At 45.4% G+C, this 23173-nt stretch overlaps 19 non-coding genes across 19 annotated transcripts; 9 read left to right on the forward strand and 10 right to left on the reverse strand.

Annotated features, from left to right (window-relative positions):
* Positions 1-1759: 1759 nt before the first annotated feature.
* trnan-guu (transfer RNA asparagine (anticodon GUU)) lies at positions 1760-1841 on the reverse strand. The gene has a single exon. It is a non-coding gene; the product is annotated as a tRNA-Asn (tRNA).
* An 844-nt stretch (positions 1842-2685) lies between these two features.
* trnaa-agc (transfer RNA alanine (anticodon AGC)) lies at positions 2686-2758 on the forward strand. Its single transcript has one exon. It is a non-coding gene; the product is annotated as a tRNA-Ala (tRNA).
* Positions 2759-3461: 703 nt separating this feature from the next.
* On the reverse strand, positions 3462-3543 carry trnas-gcu (transfer RNA serine (anticodon GCU)). Its single transcript has one exon. It is a non-coding gene; the product is annotated as a tRNA-Ser (tRNA).
* A 1837-nt stretch (positions 3544-5380) lies between these two features.
* Positions 5381-5462, reverse strand: trnan-guu (transfer RNA asparagine (anticodon GUU)). Its single transcript has one exon. It is a non-coding gene; the product is annotated as a tRNA-Asn (tRNA).
* Positions 5463-6306: 844 nt separating this feature from the next.
* trnaa-agc (transfer RNA alanine (anticodon AGC)) lies at positions 6307-6379 on the forward strand. Its single transcript has one exon. It is a non-coding gene; the product is annotated as a tRNA-Ala (tRNA).
* A 703-nt stretch (positions 6380-7082) lies between these two features.
* Positions 7083-7164, reverse strand: trnas-gcu (transfer RNA serine (anticodon GCU)). The gene has a single exon. It is a non-coding gene; the product is annotated as a tRNA-Ser (tRNA).
* Positions 7165-8008: 844 nt separating this feature from the next.
* On the forward strand, positions 8009-8081 carry trnaa-agc (transfer RNA alanine (anticodon AGC)). The gene has a single exon. It is a non-coding gene; the product is annotated as a tRNA-Ala (tRNA).
* Positions 8082-8784: 703 nt separating this feature from the next.
* trnas-gcu (transfer RNA serine (anticodon GCU)) lies at positions 8785-8866 on the reverse strand. The gene has a single exon. It is a non-coding gene; the product is annotated as a tRNA-Ser (tRNA).
* Positions 8867-9725: 859 nt separating this feature from the next.
* Positions 9726-9798, forward strand: trnaa-agc (transfer RNA alanine (anticodon AGC)). The gene has a single exon. It is a non-coding gene; the product is annotated as a tRNA-Ala (tRNA).
* Positions 9799-12218: 2420 nt separating this feature from the next.
* On the forward strand, positions 12219-12291 carry trnaa-agc (transfer RNA alanine (anticodon AGC)). The gene has a single exon. It is a non-coding gene; the product is annotated as a tRNA-Ala (tRNA).
* Positions 12292-13770: 1479 nt separating this feature from the next.
* Positions 13771-13852, reverse strand: trnas-gcu (transfer RNA serine (anticodon GCU)). The gene has a single exon. It is a non-coding gene; the product is annotated as a tRNA-Ser (tRNA).
* An 844-nt stretch (positions 13853-14696) lies between these two features.
* On the forward strand, positions 14697-14769 carry trnaa-agc (transfer RNA alanine (anticodon AGC)). The gene has a single exon. It is a non-coding gene; the product is annotated as a tRNA-Ala (tRNA).
* A 703-nt stretch (positions 14770-15472) lies between these two features.
* trnas-gcu (transfer RNA serine (anticodon GCU)) lies at positions 15473-15554 on the reverse strand. The gene has a single exon. It is a non-coding gene; the product is annotated as a tRNA-Ser (tRNA).
* Positions 15555-16398: 844 nt separating this feature from the next.
* On the forward strand, positions 16399-16471 carry trnaa-agc (transfer RNA alanine (anticodon AGC)). The gene has a single exon. It is a non-coding gene; the product is annotated as a tRNA-Ala (tRNA).
* A 693-nt stretch (positions 16472-17164) lies between these two features.
* trnas-gcu (transfer RNA serine (anticodon GCU)) lies at positions 17165-17246 on the reverse strand. The gene has a single exon. It is a non-coding gene; the product is annotated as a tRNA-Ser (tRNA).
* A 1603-nt stretch (positions 17247-18849) lies between these two features.
* On the reverse strand, positions 18850-18931 carry trnas-gcu (transfer RNA serine (anticodon GCU)). The gene has a single exon. It is a non-coding gene; the product is annotated as a tRNA-Ser (tRNA).
* Positions 18932-19775: 844 nt separating this feature from the next.
* trnaa-agc (transfer RNA alanine (anticodon AGC)) lies at positions 19776-19848 on the forward strand. Its single transcript has one exon. It is a non-coding gene; the product is annotated as a tRNA-Ala (tRNA).
* Positions 19849-20541: 693 nt separating this feature from the next.
* trnas-gcu (transfer RNA serine (anticodon GCU)) lies at positions 20542-20623 on the reverse strand. Its single transcript has one exon. It is a non-coding gene; the product is annotated as a tRNA-Ser (tRNA).
* Positions 20624-21699: 1076 nt separating this feature from the next.
* Positions 21700-21772, forward strand: trnaa-agc (transfer RNA alanine (anticodon AGC)). Its single transcript has one exon. It is a non-coding gene; the product is annotated as a tRNA-Ala (tRNA).
* Positions 21773-23173: the final 1401 nt, after the last annotated feature.

Genomic DNA, 23173 nt, shown 5'->3' on the forward strand with positions numbered 1-23173 from the left:
GTAAGTCCAGCAGAAGGTTTTATCTGTGTTTGTCTCAAAACACTTTAATCTGACATGCGACGAGGATGGGATTCGAACATACGCGTGCAGAGCACAATGGATTAGCAGTCCATCGCCTTAACCACTCGGCCACCTCGTCAGTTAAGCAAGGAAGGGCGACGAGACTTTGATCAGCAAAGACAGACCTACAGGATTTCTAGGTCACCTCGCAGGGTTTAATGAGAACACCTAGAATATCTCCTCTCTGAATTTAATATCCAAGTACCTTTGCAAGGGAATTAGCTTAAATGGTAAAGCACTATCTTTGTATGCAAGAAGTAGTGGGATCAATACACACATTCTCCAAATGCCTCATGCCTCCCCTGACCTCGTCAAGCTGACGCGCAATCCTTTATCATACAGGCGATGCACTTCTGAGATGGCTTGTGAATATATCTTTAGATGGATACATAGGTTGGAGCTGCCAGGCAGGAGGTCTAGAGGAAGACCAAAGCGGAGATTTATGGATGTAGTAAGGGAGGCCATGAAGTTAGTTGGTATGAGTGAAGAGGATGCAGAGGACAGGGTTAGATGGACGCACGTGATTCGCTGTGGCGACCCCTGAAAGGGAACAGCCGAAAGGAAAAGAAGAAGCACTTCTGAGATGGCCGACGAATGTCAATCCTGACAGTATTTCCATCCGTGTGTCTACACTCAAGCACAAGAACAGACTGCAGCCTATCAAGGAAGATTGTAACCAACTCTTCTAAGGCTGCAATTAAACACTTTGGAGATTCTCTTTGGCAAAAAGGTGCACTCCATTAGCACCAAACCCTCATGCCACACCAACTGTTTGTTCCCTCCGACTGCTTCTGGCCTTGTCAACAAAGCCCGTGACTGTCAAGTATTCGGGCTCCACAATCTACAAACACAGAGGACATAAGGGGTGGATATTGAGAGTTTGTCCGGTACGCTGTGAACACAGGGAGGAAAAAAAGCTTGCAGGGGAATTAGCTCAAATGGTAGAGCGCTTGCTTAGCATGTAAGAGGTAGTGGGATCGATGCCCACATTCTCCACAATCCTTTGATTTCCTTTTTCCCATAAATGGATGAAACTGTTAAAAAGTTTCAGCCTCCATATCCCACATGTGCAGATCACAATCAATTAGAATGGGAAATTGCCTGTCAGCAGTACAGCTAAAAAGGCGACCAGTTTGCCGTCTGATCAGCTAAACACATGTCAGCCAGTCAATGCATTTAGGCTTGTACACACAGTCAAAACGTTCTGCTGAAGTTCCAACCGAGTATCAGTGGGGGCGATCAGCCATTTCAGAAATTGCTGATTTCCTGGAACTTTTACACACTACCATATTCAGGGTTAACAGAGAATGGTTGGAAAAGAGAACATATCCAGTGAGTAGCAGTTTTGTGGGGGACTCTGCCTGCATGTGTCTCTACAGGCCTTGTATCTGTGGTGTCCTGTTCACTAGACGACATTAATGTGACACCTGAACCAAATTTTTTGTAGCCCCGGTGGGCAGAGCAGCTTGGAATACACACCTTATTATACAGCCTATCTGCAGCCTATCAAGGAAGCTCTTCCAAAGCTGCTTGTCCAGTGGGCTTAATCACCTGCACTCACATGTCAACAGTCTGATTTCTGCATCAACTGTCACACTCGAGTTCTCTGCACAAAACAGTATTTGGTTTACCATTGGATGTTGTAAGTCCAGCAGAAGGTTTTATCTGTGTTTGTCTAAAAACACTTTAATCTGACATGCGACGAGGATGGGATTCAAACCCACGCGTGCAGAGCACAATAGATTAACAGTCCATCGCCTTAACCACTCGGCCACCTCGTCAATTAAGCAAGGAAGGGCGACGAGACTTTGATCAGCAAAGACAGACCTACAGGATTGCTAGGTCACCTCGCAGGGTTTAATAAGAACACCTAGAATATCTCCTCTCTGAATTTAATATCCAAGTACCTTTGCAAGGGAATTAGCTTAAATGGTAAAGCACTAGCTTTGTATGCAAGAAGTAGTGGGATCAATACACACATTCTCCAAATGCCTCATGCCTCCCCTGACCTCGTCAAGGTGACGCGCAATCCTTTATCATACAGGTGATGCACATCTGAGATGGCTTGTGAATATATCTTTAGATGGATACATAGGTTGGAGCTGCCAGGCAGGAGGTCTAGAGGAAGACCAAAGCGGAGATTTATGGATGTAGTAAGGGAGGACATGAAGTTAGTTGGCATGAGTGAAGAGGATTCAGAGGACAGGGTTAGATGGAGGCACATGATTCGCTGTGGCGATCCCTGAAAGGGAACAGCCGAAAGGAAAAAAAGAAGCACTTCTGAGATGGCCGACGAATGTCAATCCTGACAGTATTTCCATCCGTGTGTCTACACTCAAGCACAAGAACAGACTGCAGCCTATCAAGGAAGATTGTAGCCAACTCTTCTAAGGCTGCAATTAAACACTTTGGAGATTCTCTTTGGCAAAAAGGTGCACTCCATTAGCACCAAATCCTCATGCCACACCAACTGTTTGTTCCCTCCGACTGCTTCTGGCCTTGTCAACAAGGTCCGTGACTGTCACGTATTCGGGCTCCACAATCTACAAACACAGAGGACATAAGGGGTGGATATTGAGAGTTTGTCCGGTACGCTGTGAACACAGGGAGGAAAAAAAGCTTGCAGGGGAATTAGCTCAAATGGTAGAGCGCTTGCTTAGCATGCAAGAGGTAGTGGGATCGATGCCCACATTCTCCACAATCCTTTGATTTCCTTTTTCCCATAAATGGATGAAACTGTTAAAAAGTTTCAGCCTCCATATCCCACATGTGCAGATCACAATCAATTAGAATGGGAAATTGCCTGTCAGCAGTACAGCTAAAAAGGCGACCAGTTTGCCGTCTGATCAGCTAAACACATGGCAGCCAGTCAATGCATTTGGGCTTGTACACACAGTCAAAACGTTCTGCTGAAGTTCCAACCGAGTATCAGTGGGGGCGATCAGCCATTTCAGAAATTACTGATTTCCTTGAACTTTTACACACTACCATATTCAGGGTTAACAGAGAATGGTTGGAAAAGAGAACATATCCAGTGAGTAGCAGTTTTGTGGGGGACTCTGCCTGCATGTGTCTCTACAGGCCTTGTATCTGTGGTGTCCTGTTCACTAGACGACATTAATGTGACACCTGAACGAAATGTTTTGTAGCCCCGGTGGGCAGAGCAGCATGGAATACACACCTTATTATACAGCCTATCTGCAGCCTATCAAGGAAGCTCTTCCAAAGCTGCTTGTCCAGTGAGCTTAATCACCTGCACTCACATGTCAACAGTCTGATTTCTGCATCAACTGTCACACTCGAGTTCTCTGCACAAAACAGTATTTGGTTTACCATTGGATGTTGTAAGTCCAGCAGAAGGTTTTATCTGTGTTTGTCTAAAAACACTTTAATCTGACATGCGACAAGGATGGGATTCTAACCCACACGTGCAGAGCACAATGGATTAGCAGTCCATCGCCTTAACCACTCGGCCACCTCGTCAATTAAGCAAGGAAGGGCGACGAGACTTTGATCAGCAAAGACAGACCTACAGGATTTCTAGGTCACCTCGCAGGGTTTAATAAGAACACCTAGAATATCTCCTCTCTGAATTTAATATCCAAGTACCTTTGCAAGGGAATTAGCTTAAATGGTAAAGCACTAGCTTTGTATGCAAGAAGAACTGGGATCAATACCCACATTCTCCAAATGCCTCATGCCTCCCCTGACCTCGTCAAGGTGACGCGCAATCCTTTATCATACAGGCGATGCACTTCTGAGATTCAATTCAATTTCAATTCAACTTTATTTATATAGCGCCAATTTACAACAAAGTCATCTCAAGGCACTTTACAGAATAAAGTCCAGACTACACAAGTATGTAGAAGCAACCCAACAAATCCCCCTTGAGCAAGCCCTATGCAACAGTGGAGAGGAAAGACTCCCTTTAATGGGAGAAACCTCCAGCAGAACCAGGCAAGATGTATATATTCACAAGATGGCTTGTGAATATATCTTTAGATGGATACATAGGTTGGAGCTGCAAGGCAGGAGGTCTAGAGGAAGACCAAAGCGGAGATTTATGGATGTAGTAAGGGAGGACATGAAGTTAGTTGGTATGAGTGAAGAGGATGCAGAGGACAGGGTTAGATGGACGCACATGATTCGCTGTGGCGACCCCTGAAAGGGAACAGCCGAAAGGAAAAGAAGAAGCACTTCTGAGATGGCCGACGAATGTCAATCCTGACAGAATTTCCATCCGTGTGTCTACACTCAAGCACAAGAACAGACTGCGGCCTATCAAGGAAGATTGTAGCCAACTCTTCTAAGGCTGCAATTAAACACTTTGGAGATTCTCTTTGGCCAAAAGGTGCACTCCATTAGCACCAAAACCTCATGCCACACCAACTGTTTGTTCCCTCCGACTGCTTCTGGCCTTGTCAACAAGGCCCGTGACTGTCAAGTATTCGGGCTCCACAATCTACAAACACAGAGGACATAAGGGGTGGATATTGAGAGTTTGTCCGGTACGCTGTGAACACAGGGAGGAAAAAAAGCTTGCAGGGGAATTAGCTCAAATGGTAGAGCGCTTGCTTAGCATGTAAGAGGTAGTGGGATCGATGCCCACATTCTCCACAATCCTTTGATTTCCTTTTTCCCATAAATGGATGAAACTGTTAAAAAGTTTCAGCCTCCATATCCCACATGTGCAGATCACAATCAATTAGAATGGGAAATTGCCTGTCAGCAGTACAGCTAAAAAGGCGACCAGTTTGCCGTCTGATCAGCTAAACACATGTCAGCCAGTCAATGCATTTAGGCTTGTACACACAGTCAAAACGTTCTGCTGAAGTTCCAACCGAGTATCAGTGGGGGCGATCAGCCATTTCAGAAATTGCTGATTTCCTGGAACTTTTACACACTACCATATTCAGGGTTAACAGAGAATGGTTGGAAAAGAGAACATATCCAGTGAGTAGCAGTTTTGTGGGGGACTCTGCCTGCATGTGTCTCTACAGGCCTTGTATCTGTGGTGTCCTGTTCACTAGACGACATTAATGTGACACCTGAACCAAATTTTTTGTAGCCCCGGTGGGCAGAGCAGCTTGGAATACACACCTTATTATACAGTCTATCTGCAGCCTATCAAGGAAGCTCTTCCAAAGCTGCTTGTCCAGTGGGCTTAATCACCTGCACTCATATGTCAACAGTCTGATTTCTGCATCAACTGTCACACTCGAGTTCTCTGCACAAAACAGTATTTGGTTTACCATTGGATGTTGTAAGTCCAGCAGAAGGTTTTATCTGTGTTTGTCTAAAAACACTTTAATCTGACATGCGACGAGGATGGGATTCAAACCCACGCGTGCAGAGCACAATAGATTAACAGTCCATCGCCTTAACCACTCGGCCACCTCGTCAATTAAGCAAGGAAGGGCGACGAGACTTTCATCAGCAAAGACAGACCTACAGGATTGCTAGGTCACCTCGCAGGGTTTAATAAGAACACCTAGAATATCTCCTCTCTGAATTTAATATCCAAGTACCTTTGCAAGGGAATTAGCTTAAATGGTAAAGCACTAGCTTTGTATGCAAGAAGTAGTGGGATCAATACACACATTCTCCAAATGCCTCATGCCTCCCCTGACCTCGTCAAGGTGACGCGCAATCCTTTATCATACAGGTGATGCACATCTGAGATGGCTTGTGAATATATCTTTAGATGGATACATAGGTTGGAGCTGCCAGGCAGGAGGTCTAGAGGAAGACCAAAGCGGAGATTTATGGATGTAGTAAGGGAGGACATGAAGTTAGTTGGTATGAGTGAAGAGGATGCAGAGGACAGGGTTAGATGGAGGCACATGATTCGCTGTGGCGATCCCTGAAAGGGAACAGCCGAAAGGAAAAAAAGAAGCACTTCTGAGATGGCCGACGAATGTCAATCCTGACAGTATTTCCATCCGTGTGTCTACACTCAAGCACAAGAACAGACTGCAGCCTATCAAGGAAGATTGTAGCCAACTCTTCTAAGGCTGCAATTAAACACTTTGGAGATTCTCTTTGGCCAAAAGGTGCACTCCATTAGCACCAAAACCTCATGCCACACCAACTGTTTGTTCCCTCCGACTGCTTCTGGCCTTGTCAACAAGGCCCGTGACTGTCAAGTATTCGGGCTCCACAATCTACAAACACAGAGGACATAAGGGGTGGATATTGAGAGTTTGTCCGGTACGCTGTGAACACAGGGAGGAAAAAAAGCTTGCAGGGGAATTAGCTCAAATGGTAGAGCGCTTGCTTAGCATGCAAGAGGTAGTGGGATCGATGCCCACATTCTCCACAATCGTTTGATTTCCTTTTTCCCATAAATGGATGAAACTGTTAAAAAGTTTCAGCCTCCATATCCCACATGTGCAGATCACAATCAATTAGAATGGGAAATTGCCTGTCAGCAGTACAGCTAAAAAGGCGACCAGTTTGCCGTCTGATCAGCTAAACACATGGCAGCCAGTCAATGCATTTAGGCTTGTACACACAGTCAAAACGTTCTGCTGAAGTTCCAACCGAGTATCAGTGGGGGCAATCAGCCATTTCAGAAATTGCTGATTTCCTGGAACTTTTACACACTACCATATTTAGGTTTAACAGAGAATGGTTGGAAAAGAGAACATATCCAGTGAGTAGCAGTTTTGTGGGGGACTCTGCCTGCATGTGTCTCTACAGGCCTTGTATCTGTGGTGTCCTGTTCACTAGACGACATTAATGTGACACCTGAACCAAATGTTTTGTAGCCCCGGTGGGCAGAGCAGCATGGAATACACACCTTATTATACAGCCTATCTGCAGCCTATCAAGGAAGCTCTTCCAAAGCTGCTTGTCCAGTGAGCTTAATCACCTGCACTCACATGTCAACAGTCTGATTTCTGCATCAACTGTCACACTCGAGTTCTCTGCACAAAACAGTATTTGGTTTACCATTGGATGTTGTAAGTCCAGCAGAAGGTTTTATCTGTGTTTGTCTAAAAACACTTTAATCTGACATGCGACGAGGATGGGATTCTAACCCACACGTGCAGAGCACAATGGATTAGCAGTCCATCGCCTTAACCACTCGGCCACCTCGTCAATTAAGCAAGGAAGGGCGACGAGACTTTGATCAGCAAAGACAGACCTACAGGATTTCTAGGTCACCTCGCAGGGTTTAATAAGAACACCTAGAATATCTCCTCTCTGAATTTAATATCCAAGTACCTTTGCAAGGGAATTAGCTTAAATGGTAAAGCACTAGCTTTGTATGCAAGAAGTACTGGGATCAATACCCACATTCTCCAAATGCCTCATGCCTCCCCTGACCTCGTCAAGGTGACGCGCAATCCTTTATCATACAGGCGATGCACTTCTGAGATGGCTTGTGAATATATCTTTAGATGGATACATAGGTTGGAGCTGCAAGGCAGGAGGTCTAGAGGAAGACCAAAGCGGAGATTTATGGATGTAGTAAGGGAGGACATGAAGTTAGTTGGTATGAGTGAAGAGGATGCAGAGGACAGGGTTAGATGGAGGCACATGATTCGCTGTGGCGACCCCTGAAAGGGAACAGCCGAAAGGAAAAGAAGAAGCACTTCTGAGATGGCCGACGAATGTCAATCCTGACAGTATTTCCATCCGTGTGTCTACACTCAAGCACAAGAACAGACTGCGGCCTATCAAGGAAGATTGTAGCCAACTCTTCTAAGGCTGCAATTAAACACTTTGGAGATTCTCATTGGCCAAAAGGTGCACTCCATTAGCACCAAAACCTCATGCCACACCAACTGTTTGTTCCCTCCGACTGCTTCTGGCCTTGTCAACAAGGCCCGTGACTGTCAAGTATTCGGGCTCCACAATCTACAAACACAGAGGACATAAGGGGTGGATATTGAGAGTTTGTCCGGTACGCTGTGAACACAGGGAGGAAAAAAAGCTTGCAGGGGAATTAGCTCAAATGGTAGAGCGCTTGCTTAGCATGCAAGAGGTAGTGGGATCGATGCCCACATTCTCCACAATCGTTTGATTTCCTTTTTCCCATAAATGGATGAAACTGTTAAAAAGTTTCAGCCTCCATATCCCACATGTGCAGATCACAATCAATTAGAATGGGAAATTGCCTGTCAGCAGTACAGCTAAAAAGGCGACCAGTTTGCCGTCTGATCAGCTAAACACATGGCAGCCAGTCAATGCATTTAGGCTTGTACACACAGTCAAAACGTTCTGCTGAAGTTCCAACCGAGTATCAGTGGGGGCGATCAGCCATTTCAGAATTTGCTGATTTCCTGGAACTTTTACACACTACCATATTTAGGTTTAACAGAGAATGGTTGGAAAAGAGAACATATCCAGTGAGTAGCAGTTTTGTGGGGGACTCTGCCTGCATGTGTCTCTACAGGCCTTGTATCTGTGGTGTCCTGTTCACTAGACGACATTAATGTGACACCTGAACCAAATGTTTTGTAGCCCCGGTGGGCAGAGCAGCATGGAATACACACCTTATTATACAGCCTATCTGCAGCCTATCAAGGAAGCTCTTCCAAAGCTGCTTGTCCAGTGAGCTTAATCACCTGCACTCACATGTCAACAGTCTGATTTCTGCATCAACTGTCACACTCGAGTTCTCTGCACAAAACAGTATTTGGTTTACCATTGGATGTTGTAAGTCCAGCAGAAGGTTTTATCTGTGTTTGTCTAAAAACACTTTAATCTGACATGCGACAAGGATGGGATTCTAACCCACGCGTGCAGAGCACAATGGATTAGCAGTCCATCGCCTTAACCACTCGGCCACCTCGTCAATTAAGCAAGGAAGGGCGACGAGACATTGATCAGCAAAGACAGACCTACAGGATTTCTAGGTCACCTCGCAGGGTTTAATAAGAACACCTAGAATATCTCCTCTCTGAATTTAATATCCAAGTACCTTTGCAAGGGAATTAGCTTAAATGGTAAAGCACTAGCTTTGTATGCAAGAAGTACTGGGATCAATACCCACATTCTCCAAATGCCTCATGCCTCCCCTGACCTCGTCAAGGTGACGCGCAATCCTTTATCATACAGGCGATGCACTTCTGAGATGGCTTGTGAATATATCTTTAGATGGATACATAGGTTGGAGCTGCAAGGCAGGATTTCTAGAGGAAGACCAAAGCGGATATTTATGGATGTAGTAAGGGAGGACATGAAGTTAGTTGGTATGAGTGAAGAGGATGCAGAGGACAGGGTTAGATGGAGGCACATGATTCGCTGTGGCGACCCCTGAAAGGGAACAGCCGAAAGGAAAAAAAGAAGCACTTCTGAGATGGCCGACGAATGTCAATCCTGACAGTATTTCCATCCGTGTGTCTACACTCAAGCACAAGAACAGACTGCGGCCTATCAAGGAAGATTGTAGCCAACTCTTCTAAGGCTGCAATTAAACACTTTGGAGATTCTCTTTGGCAAAAAGGTGCACTCCATTAGCACCAAATCCTCATACCACACCAACTGTTTGTTCCCTCCGACTGCTTCTGGCCTTGTCAACAAGGTCCGTGACTGTCACGTATTCGGCCTCCACAATCTACAAACACAGAGGACATAAGGGGTGGATATTGAGAGTTTGTCCGGTACGTTTGCAAATTCTGCCCTGTGAACACAGGGAGGAAAAAAAGCTTGCAGGGGAATTAGCTCAAATGGTAGAGCGCTTGCTTAGCATGCAAGAGGTAGTGGGATCGATGCCCACATTCTCCACAATCGTTTGATTTCCTTTTTCCCATAAATGGATGAAACTGTTAAAAAGTTTCAGCCTCCATATCCCACATGTGCAGATCACAATCAATTAGAATGGGAAATTGCCTGTCAGCAGTACAGCTAAAAAGGCGACCAGTTTGCCGTCTGATCAGCTAAACACATGGCAGCCAGTCAATGCATTTAGGCTTGTACACACAGTCAAAACGTTCTGCTGAAGTTCCAACCGAGTATCAGTGGGGGCGATCAGCCATTTCAGAAATTGCTGATTTCCTGGAACTTTTACACACTACCATATTTAGGTTTAACAGAGAATGGTTGGAAAAGAGAACATATCCAGTGAGTAGCAGTTTTGTGGGGGACTCTGCCTGCATGTGTCTCTACAGGCCTTGTATCTGTGGTGTCCTGTTCACTAGACGACATTAATGTGACACCTGAACCAAATGTTTTGTAGCCCCGGTGGGCAGAGCAGCATGGAGTACACACCTTATTATACAGCCTATCTGCAGCCTATCAAGGAAGCTCTTCCAAAGCTGCTTGTCCAATGAGCTTAATCACCTGCACTCACATGTCAACAGTCTGATTTCTGCATCAACTGTCACACTCGAGTTCTCTGCACAAAACAGTATTTGGTTTACCATTGGATGTTGTAAGTCCAGCAGAAGGTTTTATCTGTGTTTGTCTAAAACCACTTTAATCTGACATGCGACGAGGATGGGATTCCAACACACGCATGCAGAGCACAATGGATTAGCAGTCCATCGCCTTAACCACTCGGCCACCTCGTCAATTAAGCAAGGAAGGGCGACGAGACTTTGATCAGCAAAGACAGACCTACAGGATTTCTAGGTCACATCGCAGGGTTTAATAAGAACACCTAGAATATCTCCTCTCTGAATTTAATATCCAAGTACCTTTGCAAGGGAATTAGCTTAAATGGTAAAGCACTAGCAGTGCATTTAGGCTTGTACACACAGTCAAAACGTTCTGCTGAAGTTCCAACCGAGTATCAGTGGGGGCGATCAGCCATTTCAGAAATTACTGATTTCCTTGAACTTTTACACACTACCATATTCAGGGTTAACAGAGAATGGTTGGAAAAGAGAACATATCCAGTGAGTAGCAGTTTTGTGGGGGACTCTGCCTGCATGTGTCTCTACAGGCCTTGTATCTGTGGTGTCCTGTTCACTAGACGACATTAATGTGACACCTGAACCAAATGTTTTGTAGCCCCGGTGGGCAGAGCAGCATGGAATACACACCTTATTATACAGCCTATCTGCAGCCTATCAAGGAAGCTCTTCCAAAGCTGCTTGTCCAGTGAGCTTAATCACCTGCACTCACATGTCAACAGTCTGATTTCTGCATCAACTGTCACACTCGAGTACTCTGCACAAAACAGTATTTGGTTTACCATTGGATGTTGTAAGTCCAGCAGAAGGTTTTATCTGTGTTTGTCTAAAAACACTTTAATCTGACATGCGACGAGGATGGGATTCGAACCCACGCGTGCAGAGCGCAATGGATTAGCAGTCCATCGCCTTAACCACTTAGCCACCTTGTCAATTAAGCAAGGAAGGGCGACGAGACTTTGATCAGCAAAGACAGACCTACAGGATTTCTAGGTCACCTCGCAGGGTTTAATAAGAACACCTAGAATATCTCCTCTCTGAATTTAATATCCAAGTACCTTTGCAAGGGAATTAGCTTAAATGGTAAAGCACTAGCTTTGTATGCAAGAAGTACTGGGATCAATACCCACATTCTCCAAATGCCTCATGCCTCCCCTGACCTCGTCAAGGTGACGCGCAATCCTTTATCATACAGGCGATGCACTTCTGAGATGGCTTGTGAATATATCTTTAGATGGATACATAGGTTGGAGCTGCAAGGCAGGAGGTCTAGAGGAAGACCAAAGCGGAGATTTATGGATGTAGTAAGGGAGGACATGAAGTTAGTTGGTATGAGTGAAGAGGATGCAGAGGACAGGGTTAGATGGACGCACATGATTCGCTGTGGCGACCCCTGAAAGGGAACAGCCAAAAGGAAAAGAAGAAGCACTTCTGAGATGGCCGACGAATGTCAATCCTGACAGTATTTCCATCCGTGTGTCTACACTCAAGCACAAGAACAGACTGCGGCCTATCAAGGAAGATTGTAGCCAACTCTTCTAAGGCTGCAATTAAACACTTTGGAGATTCTCTTTGGCCAAAAGGTGCACTCCATTAGCACCAAAACCTCATGCCACACCAACTGTTTGTTCCCTCCGACTGCTTCTGGCCTTGTCAACAAGGCCCGTGACTGTCAAGTATTCGGGCTCCACAATCTACAAACACAGAGGACATAAGGGGTGGATATTGAGAGTTTGTCCGGTACGTTTGCAAATTCTGCCCTGTGAACACAGGGAGGAAAAAAAGCTTGCAGGGGAATTAGCTCAAATGGTAGAGCGCTTGCTTAGCATGCAAGAGGTAGTGGGATCGATGCCCACATTCTCCACAATCGTTTGATTTCCTTTTTCCCATAAATGGATGAAACTGTTAAAAAGTTTCAGCCTCCATATCCCACATGTGCAGATCACAATCAATTAGAATGGGAAAGTGCCTGTCAGCAGTACAGCTAAAAAGGCGACCAGTTTGCCGTCTCATCAGCTAAACACATGGCAGCCAGTCAATGCATTTAGGCTTGTACACACAGTCAAAACGTTCTGCTGAAGTTCCAACCGAGTATCAGTGGGGGCGATCAGCCATTTCAGAAATTGCTGATTTCCTGGAACTTTTACACACTACCATATTTAGGTTTAACAGAGAATGGTTGGAAAAGAGAACATATCCAGTGAGTAGCAGTTTTGTGGGGGACTCTGCCTGCATGTGTCTCTACAGGCCTTGTATCTGTGGTGTCCTGTTCACTAGACGACATTAATGTGACACCTGAACCAAATGTTTTGTAGCCCCGGTGGGCAGAGCAGCATGGAGTACACACCTTATTATACAGCCTATCTGCAGCCTATCAAGGAAGCTCTTCCAAAGCTGCTTGTCCAATGAGCTTAATCACCTGCACTCACATGTCAACAGTCTGATTTCTGCATCAACTGTCACACTCGAGTTCTCTGCACAAAACAGTATTTGGTTTACCATTGGATGTTGTAAGTCCAGCAGAAGGTTTTATCTGTGTTTGTCTAAAACCACTTTAATCTGACATGCGACGAGGATGGGATTCCAACCCACGCATGCAGAGCACAATGGATTAGCAGTCCATCGCCTAAACCACTCGGCCACCTCGTCAATTAAGCAAGGAAGGGCGACGAGACTTTGATCAGCAAAGACAGACCTACAGGATTTCTAGGTCACATCGCAGGGTTTAATAAGAACACCTAGAATATCTCCTCTCTGAATTTAATATCCAAGTACCTTTGCAAGGGAATTAGCTTAAATGGTAAAGCACTAGCAGTGCATTTAGGCTTGTACACACAGTCAAAACGTTCTGCTGAAGTTCCAACCGAGTATCAGTGGGGGCGATCAGCCATTTCAGAAATTGCTGATTTCATGGAACTTTTACACACTACCATATTTAGGGTTAACAGAGAATGGTTGGAAAAGAGAACATATCCAGTGAGTAGCAGTTTTGTGGGGGACTCTGCCTGCATGTGTCTCTACAGGCCTTGTATCTGTGGTGTCCTGTTCACTAGACGACATTAATGTGACACCTGAACCAAATGTTTTGTAGCCCCGGTGGGCAGAGCAGCATGGAATACACACCTTATTATACAGCCTATCTGCAGCCTATCAAGGAAGCTCTTCCAAAGCTGCTTGTCCAGTGAGCTTAATCACCTGCACTCACATGTCAACAGTCTGATTTCTGCATCAACTGTCACACTCGAGTACTCTGCACAAAACAGTATTTGGTTTACCATTGGATGTTGTAAGTCCAGCAGAAGGTTTTATCTGTGTTTGTCTAAAAACACTTTAATCTGACATGCGACGAGGATGGGATTCGAACCCACGCGTGCAGAGCGCAATGGATTAGCAGTCCATCGCCTTAACCACTCAGCCACCTTGTCAATTAAGCAAGGAAGGGCGACGAGACTTTGATCAGCAAAGACAGACCTACAGGATTTCTAGGTCACCTCGCAGGGTTTAATAAGAACACCTAGAATATCTCCTCTCTGAATTTAATATCCAAGTACCTTTGCAAGGGAATTAGCTTAAATGGTAAAGCACTAGCTTTGTATGCAAGAAGTACTGGGATCAATACCCACATTCTCCAAATGCCTCATGCCTCCCCTGACCTCGTCAAGGTGACGCGCAATCCTTTATCATACAGGCGATGCACTTCTGAGATGGCTTGTGAATATATCTTTAGATGGATACATAGGTTGGAGCTGCAAGGCAGGAGGTCTAGAGGAAGACCAAAGCGGAGATTTATGGATGTAGTAAGGGAGGACATGAAGTTAGTTGGTATGAGTGAAGAGGATGCAGAGGACAGGGTTAGATGGACGCACATGATTCGCTGTGGCGACCGCTGAAAGGGAACAGCCAAAAGGAAAAGAAGAAGCACTTCTGAGATGGCCGACGAATGTCAATCCTGACAGTATTTCCATCCGTGTGTCTACACTCAAGCACAAGAACAGACTGCGGCCTATCAAGGAAGATTGTAGCCAACTCTTCTAAGGCTGCAATTAAACACTTTGGAGATTCTCTTTGGCCAAAAGGTGCACTCCATTAGCACCAAAACCTCATGCCACACCAACTGTTTGTTCCCTCCGACTGCTTCTGGCCTTGTCAACAAGGCCCGTGACTGTCAAGTATTCGGGCTCCACAATCTACAAACACAGAGGACATAAGGGGTGGATATTGAGAGTTTGTCCGGTACGCTGTGAACACAGGGAGGAAAAAAAGCTTGCAGGGGAATTAGCTCAAATGGTAGAGCGCTTGCTTAGCATGCAAGAGGTAGTGGGATCGATGCCCACATTCTCCACAATCGTTTGATTTCCTTTTTCCCATAAATGGATGAAACTGTTAAAAAGTTTCAGCCTCCATATCCCACATGTGCAGATCACAATCAATTAGAATGGGAAAGTGCCTGTCAGCAGTACAGCTAAAAAGGCGACCAGTTTGCCGTCTCATCAGCTAAACACATGGCAGCCAGTCAATGCATTTAGGCTTGTACACACAGTCAAAACGTTCTGCTGAAGTTCCAACCGAGTATCAGTGGGGGCGATCAGCCATTTCAGAAATTGCTGATTTCATGGAACTTTTACACACTACCATATTTAGGGTTAACAGAGAATGGTTGGAAAAGAGAACATATCCAGTGAGTAGCAGTTTTGTGGGGGACTCTGCCTGCATGTGTCTCTACAGGCCTTGTATCTGTGGTGTCCTGTTCACTAGACGACATTAATGTGACACCTGAACCAAATGTTTTGTAGCCCCGGTGGGCAGAGCAGCATGGAATACACACCTTATTATACAGCCTATCTGCAGCCTATCAAGGAAGCTCTTCCAAAGCTGCTTGTCCAGTGAGCTTAATCACCTGCACTCACATGTCAACAGTCTGATTTCTGCATCAACTGTCACACTCGAGTTCTCTGCACAAAACAGTATTTGGTTTACCATTGGATGTTGTAAGTCCAGCAGAAGGTTTTATCTGTGTTTGTCTAAAAACACTTTAATCTGACATGCGACGAGGATGGGATTCGAACCCACGCGTGCAGAGCACAATGGATTAGCAGTCCATCGCCTTAACCACTCGGCCACCTCGTCAATTAAGCAAGGAAGGGCGACGAGACTTTGATCAGCAAAGACAGACCTACAGGATTTCTAGGTCACCTCGCAGGGTTTAATAAGAACACCTAGAATATCTCCTCTCTGAATTTAATATCCAAGTACCTTTGCAAGGGAATTAGCTTAAATGGTAAAGCACTAGCTTTGTATGCAAGAAGTACTGGGATCAATACCCACATTCTCCAAATGCCTCATGCCTCCCCTGACCTCGTCAAGGTGACGCGCAATCCTTTATCATACAGGCGATGCACTTCTGAGATGGCTTGTGAATATATCTTTAGATGGATACATAGGTTGGAGCTGCAAGGCAGGAGGTCTAGAGGAAGACCAAAGCGGAGATTTATGGATGTAGTAAGGGAGGACATGAAGTTAGTTGGTATGAGTGAAGAGGATGCAGAGGACAGGGTTAGATGGAGGCACATGATTCGCTGTGGCGACCCCTGAAAGGGAACAGCCGAAAGGAAAAGAAGAAGCACTTCTGAGATGGCCGACGAATGTCAATCCTGACAGTATTTCCATCCGTGTGTCTACACTCAAGCACAAGAACAGACTGCGGCCTATCAAGGAAGATTGTAGCCAACTCTTCTAAGGCTGCAATTAAACACTTTGGAGATTCTCTTTGGCCAAAAGGTGCACTCCATTAGCACCAAAACCTCATGCCACACCAACTGTTTGTTCCCTCCGACTGCTTCTGGCCTTGTCAACAAGGCCCGTGACTGTCAAGTATTCGGGCTCCACAATCTACAAACACAGAGGACATAAGGGGTGGATATTGAGAGTTTGTCCGGTACGCTGTGAACACAGGGAGGAAAAAAAGCTTGCAGGGGAATTAGCTCAAATGGTAGAGCGCTTGCTTAGCATGCAAGAGGTAGTGGGATCGATGCCCACATTCTCCACAATCGTTTGATTTCCTTTTTCCCATAAATGGATGAAACTGTTAAAAAGTTTCAGCCTCCATATCCCACATGTGCAGATCACAATCAATTAGAATGGGAAATTGCCTGTCAGCAGTACAGCTAAAATGGCGACCAGTTTGCCGTCTGATCAGCTAAAGACATGGCAGCCAGTCAATGCATTTAGGCTTGTACACACAGTCAAAACGTTCTGCTGAAGTTCCAACCGAGTATCAGTGGGGGCAATCAGCCATTTCAGAAATTGCTGATTTCCTGGAACTTTTATATTTAGGGTTAACAGAGAATGGTTGGAAAAGAGAACATATCCAGTGAGTAGCAGTTTTGTGGGGGACTCTGCCTGCATGTTTCTCTACAGGCCTTGTATCTGTGGTGTCCTGTTCACTAGACGACATTAATGTGACACCTGAACCAAATGTTTTGTAGCCCCGGTGGGCAGAGCAGCATGGAATACACACCTTATTATACAGCCTATCTGCAGCCTATCAAGGAAGTTCTTCCAAAGCTGCTTGTCCAGTGAGCTTAATCACCTGCACTCACATGTCAACAGTCTGATTTCTGCATCAACTGTCACACTCGAGTTCTCTGCACAAAACAGTATTTGGTTTACCATTGGATGTTGTAAGTCCAGCAGAAGGTTTTATCTGTGTTTGTCTAAAAACACTTTAATCTGACATGCGACGAGGATGGGATTCGAACCCACGCGTGCAGAGCACAATGGATTAGCAGTCCATCGCCTTAACCACTCGGCCACCTCGTCAATTAAGCAAGGAAGGGCGACGAGACTTTGATCAGCAAAGACAGACCTACAGGATTTCTAGGTCACCTCGCAGGGTTTAATAAGAACACCTAGAATATCTCCTCTCTGAATTTAATATCCAAGTACCTTTGCAAGGGAATTAGCTTAAATGGTAAAGCACTAGCTTTGTATGCAAGAAGTACTGGGATCAATACCCACATTCTCCAAATGCCTCATGCCTCCCCTGACCTCGTCAAGGTGACGCGCAATCCTTTATCATACAGGCGATGCACTTCTGAGATGGCTTGTGAATATATCTTTAGATGGATACATAGGTTGGAGCTGCAAGGCAGGAGGTCTAGAGGAAGACCAAAGCGGAGATTTATGGATGTAGTAAGGGAGGACATGAAGTTAGTTGGTATGAGTGAAGAGGATGCAGAGGACAGGGTTAGATGGAGGCACATGATTCGCTGTGGCGACCCCTGAAAGGGAACAGCCGAAAGGAAAAGAAGAAGCACTTCTGAGATGGCCGACGAATGTCAATCCTGACAGTATTTCCATCCGTGTGTCTACACTCAAGCACAAGAACAGACTATCAAGGAAGATTGTAGCCAACTCTTCTAAGGCTGCAATTAAACACTTTGGAGATTCTCTTTGGCAAAAAGGTGCACTCCATTAGCACCAAAACCTCATGCCACACCAACTGTTTGTTCCCTCCGACTGCTTCTGGCCTTGTCAACAAGGCCCGTGACTGTCAAGTATTCGGGCTCCACAATCTACAAACACAGAGGACATAAGGGGTGGATATTGAGAGTTTGTCCGGTACGCTGTGAACACAGGGAGGAAAAAAAGCTTGCAGGGGAATTAGCTCAAATGGTATAGCGCTTGCTTAGCATGCAAGAGGTAGTGGGATCGATGCCCACATTCTCCACAATCCTTTGATTTCCTTTTTCCCATAAATGGATGAAACTGTTAAAAAGTTTCAGCCTCCATATCCCCCATGTGCAGATCACAATCAATTAGAATGGGAAATTGCCTGTCAGCAGTACAGCTAAAAAGGCGACCAGTTTGCCGTCTCATCAGCTAAACACATGGCAGCCAGTCAATGCATTTAGGCTTGTACACACAGTCAAAACGTTCTGCTGAAGTTCCAACCGAGTATCAGTGGGGGCAATCAGCCATTTCAGAAATTGCTGATTTCCTGGAACTTTTATATTTAGGGTTAACAGAGAATGGTTGGAAAAGAGAACATATCCAGTGAGTAGCAGTTTTGTGGGGGACTCTGCCTGCATGTTTCTCTACAGGCCTTGTATCTGTGGTGTCCTGTTCACTAGACGACATTAATGTGACACCTGAACCAAATGTTTTGTAGCCCCGGTGGGCAGAGCAGCATGGAATACACACCTTATTATACAGCCTATCTGCAGCCTATCAAGGAAGTTCTTCCAAAGCTGCTTGTCCAGTGAGCTTAATCACCTGCACTCACATTTCAACAGTCTGATTTCTGCATCAACTGTCACACTCGAGTTCTCTGCACAAAACAGTATTTGGTTTACCATTGGATGTTGTAAGTCCAGCAGAAGGTTTTATCTGTGTTTGTCTAAAAACACTTTAATCTGACATGCGACGAGGATGGGATTCGAACCCACGCGTGCAGAGCACAATGGATTAGCAGTCCATCGCCTTAACCACTCGGCCACCTCGTCAATTAAGCAAGGAAGGGCGACGAGACTTTGATCAGCAAAGACAGACCTACAGGATTTCTAGGTCACCTCGCAGGGTTTAATAAGAACACCTAGAATATCTCCTCTCTGAATTTAATATCCAAGTACCTTTGCAAGGGAATTAGCTTAAATGGTAAAGCACTAGCTTTGTATGCAAGAAGTACTGGGATCAATACCCACATTCTCCAAATGCCTCATGCCTCCCCTGACCTCGTCAAGGTGACGCGCAATCCTTTATCATACAGGCGATGCACTTCTGAGATGGCTTGTGAATATATCTTTAGATGGATACATAGGTTGGAGCTGCAAGGCAGGAGGTCTAGAGGAAGACCAAAGCGGAGATTTATGGATGTAGTAAGGGAGGACATGAAGTTAGTTGGTATGAGTGAAGAGGATGCAGAGGACAGGGTTAGATGGAGGCACATGATTCGCTGTGGCGACCCCTGAAAGGGAACAGCCGAAAGGAAAAGAAGAAGCACTTCTGAGATGGCCGACGAATGTCAATCCTGACAGTATTTCCATCCGTGTGTCTACACTCAAGCACAAGAACAGACTGCGGCCTATCAAGGAAGATTGTAGCCAACTCTTCTAAGGCTGCAATTAAACACTTTGGAGATTCTGTTTGGCCAAAAGGTGCACTCCATTAGCACCAAAACCTCATGCCACACCAACTGTTTGTTCCCTCCGACTGCTTCTGGCCTTGTCAACAAGGCCCGTGACTGTCAAGTATTCGGGCTCCACAATCTACAAACACAGAGGACATAAGGGGTGGATATTGAGAGTTTGTCCGGTACGCTGTGAACACAGGGAGGAAAAAAAGCTTGCAGGGGAATTAGCTCAAATGGTAGAGCGCTTGCTTAGCATGCAAGAGGTAGTGGGATCGATGCCCACATTCTCCACAATCCTTTGATTTCCTTTTTCCCATAAATGGATGAAACTGTTAAAAAGTTTCAGCCTCCATATCCCACATGTGCAGATCACAATCAATTAGAATGGGAAATTGCCTGTCAGCAGTACAGCTAAAAAGGCGACCAGTTTGCCGTCTGATCAGCTAAAGACATGGCAGCCAGTCAATGCATTTAGGCTTGTACACACAGTCAAAACGTTCTGCTGAAGTTCCAACCGAGTATCAGTGGGGGCAATCAGCCATTTCAGAAATTGCTGATTTCCTGGAACTTTTATATTTAGGGTTAACAGAGAATGGTTGGAAAAGAGAACATATCCAGTGAGTAGCAGTTTTGTGGGGGACTCTGCCTGCATGTTTCTCTACAGGCCTTGTATCTGTGGTGTCCTGTTCACTAGACGACATTAATGTGACACCTGAACCAAATGTTTTGTAGCCCCGGTGGGCAGAGCAGCATGGAATACACACCTTATTATACAGCCTATCTGCAGCCTATCAAGGAAGCTCTTCCAAAGCTGCTTGTCCAGTGAGCTTAATCACCTGCACTCACATGTCAACAGTCTGATTTCTGCATCAACTGTCACACTTGAGTTCTCTGCACAAAACAGTATTTGGTTTACCATTGGATGTTGTAAGTCCAGCAGAAGGTTTTATCTGTGTTTGTCTAAAAACACTTTAATCTGACATGCGACGAGGATGGGATTCGAACCCACGCGTGCAGAGCACAATGGATTAGCAGTCCATCGCCTTAACCACTCGGCCACCTCGTCAATTAAGCAAGGAAGGGCGACGAGACTTTGATCAGCAAAGACAGACCTACAGGATTTCTAGGTCACCTCGCAGGGTTTAATAAGAACACCTAGAATATCTCCTCTCTGAAATTAATATCCAAGTACCTTTGCAAGGGAATTAGCTTAAATGGTAAAGCACTAGCTTTGTATGCAAGAAGTACTGGGATCAATACCCACATTCTCCAAATGCCTCATGCCTCCCCTGACCTTGTCAAGGTGACGCGCAATCCTTTATCATACAGGCGATGCACTTCTGAGATTCAATTCAATTTCAATTCAACTTTATTTATATAGCGCCAATTTACAACAAAGTCATCTCAAGGCACTTTACAGAATAAAGTCCAGACTACACAAGTATGTAGAAGCAACCCAACAAATCCCCCTTGAGCAAGCCCTAGGCAACAGTGGAGAGGAAAGACTCCCTTTAATGGGAGAAACCTCCAGCAGAACCAGGCAAGATGTATATATTCACAAGATGGCTTGTGAATATATCTTTAGATGGATACATAGGTTGGAGCTGCAAGGCAGGAGGTCTAGAGGAAGACCAAAGCGGAGATTTATGGATGTAGTAAGGGAGGACATGAAGTTAGTTGGTATGAGTGAAGAGGATGCAGAGGACAGGGTTAGATGGACGCACATGATTCGCTGTGGCGACCCCTGAAAGGGAACAGCCGAAAGGAAAAGAAGAAGCACTTCTGAGATGGCCGACGAATGTCAATCCTGACAGAATTTCCATCCGTGTGTCTACACTCAAGCACAAGAACAGACTGCGGCCTATCAAGGAAGATTGTAGCCAACTCTTCTAAGGCTGCAATTAAACACTTTGGAGATTCTCTTTGGCCAAAAGGTGCACTCCATTAGCACCAAAACCTCATGCCACACCAACTGTTTGTTCCCTCCGACTGCTTCTGGCCTTGTCAACAAGGCCCGTGACTGTCAAGTATTCGGGCTCCACAATCTACAAACACAGAGGACATAAGGGGTGGATATTGAGAGTTTGTCCGGTACGTTTGCAAATTCTGCCCTGTGAACACAGGGAGGAAAAAAAGCTTGCAGGGGAATTAGCTCAGATGGTAGAGCGCTTGCTTAGCATGCAAGAGGTAGTGGGATTGATGCCCACATTCTCCACAATTGTTTGATTTCCTTTTTCCCATAAATGGATGAAACTTTTAAAAAGTTTCAGCCTCCATATCCCACATGTGCAGATCACAATCAATTAGAATGGGAAATTGCCTGTCAGCAGTACAGCTAAAAAGGCGACCAGTTTGCCGTCTGATCAGCTAAACACATGGCAGCCAGTCAATGCATTTAGGCTTGTACACACAGTCAAAACGTTCTGCTGAAGTTCCAACCGAGTATCAGTGGGGGCGATCAGCCATTTCAGAAATTGCTGATTTCCTGGAACTTTTACACACTACCAAATTTAGGTTTAACAGAGAATGGTTGGAAAAGAGAACATATCCACTGAGTAGCAGTTTTGTGTGGGACCCTGCCTGCATGTGTCTCCACAGGCCTTGTATCTGTGGTGTCCTGTTCACTAGACGACATTAATGTGACACCTGAACCAAATGTTTTGTAGCCCCGGTGGGCAGAGCAGCATGGAATACACACCTTATTATACAGCCTATCTGCAGCCTATCAAGGAAGCTCTTCCAAAGCTGCTTGTCCAGTGAGCTTAATCACCTGCACTCACATGTCAACAGTCTGATTTCTGCATCAACTGTCACACTCGAGTTCTCTGCACAAAACAGTATTTGGTTTACCATTGGATGTTGTAAGTCCAGCAGAAGGTTTTATCTGTGTTTGTCTAAAACCACTTTAATCTGACATGCGACGAGGATGGGATTCCAACCCACGCATGCAGAGCACAATGGATTAGCAGTCCATCGCCTTAACCACTCGGCCACCTCGTCAATTAAGCAAGGAAGGGCGACGAGACTTTGATCAGCAAAGACAGACCTACAGGATTTCTAGGTCACCTCGCAGGGTTTAATAAGAACACCTAGAATATCTCCTCTCTGAATTTAATATCCAAGTACCTTTGCAAGGGAATTAGCTTAAATGGTAAAGCACTAGCTTTGTATGCAAGAAGTAGTGGGATCAATACCCACATTCTCCAAATGCCTCATGCCTCCCCTGACCTCGTCAAGGTGACGCGCAATCCTTTATCATACAGGCGATGCACTTCTGAGATGGCTTGTGAATATATCTTTAGATGGATACATAGGTTGGAGCTGCCAGGCAGGAGGTCTAGAGGAAGACCAAAGCGGAGATTTATGGATGTAGTAAGGGAGGACATGAAGTTAGTTGGTATGAGTGAAGAGGATGCAGAGGACAGGGTTAGATGGACGCACATGATTCGCTGTGGCGACCCCTGAAAGGGAACAGCCGAAAGGAAAAGAAGAAGCACTTCTGAGATGGCCGACGAATGTCAATCCTGACAGTATTTCCATCCGTGTGTCTACACTCAAGCACAAGAACAGACTGCAGCCTATCAAGGAAGATTGTAGCCAACTCTTCTAAGGCTGC

This window comes from Channa argus, unplaced genomic scaffold (genome assembly GCF_033026475.1).
Source record: "Channa argus isolate prfri unplaced genomic scaffold, Channa argus male v1.0 Contig037, whole genome shotgun sequence".
Lineage (NCBI taxonomy): Eukaryota > Metazoa > Chordata > Actinopteri > Anabantiformes > Channidae > Channa > Channa argus.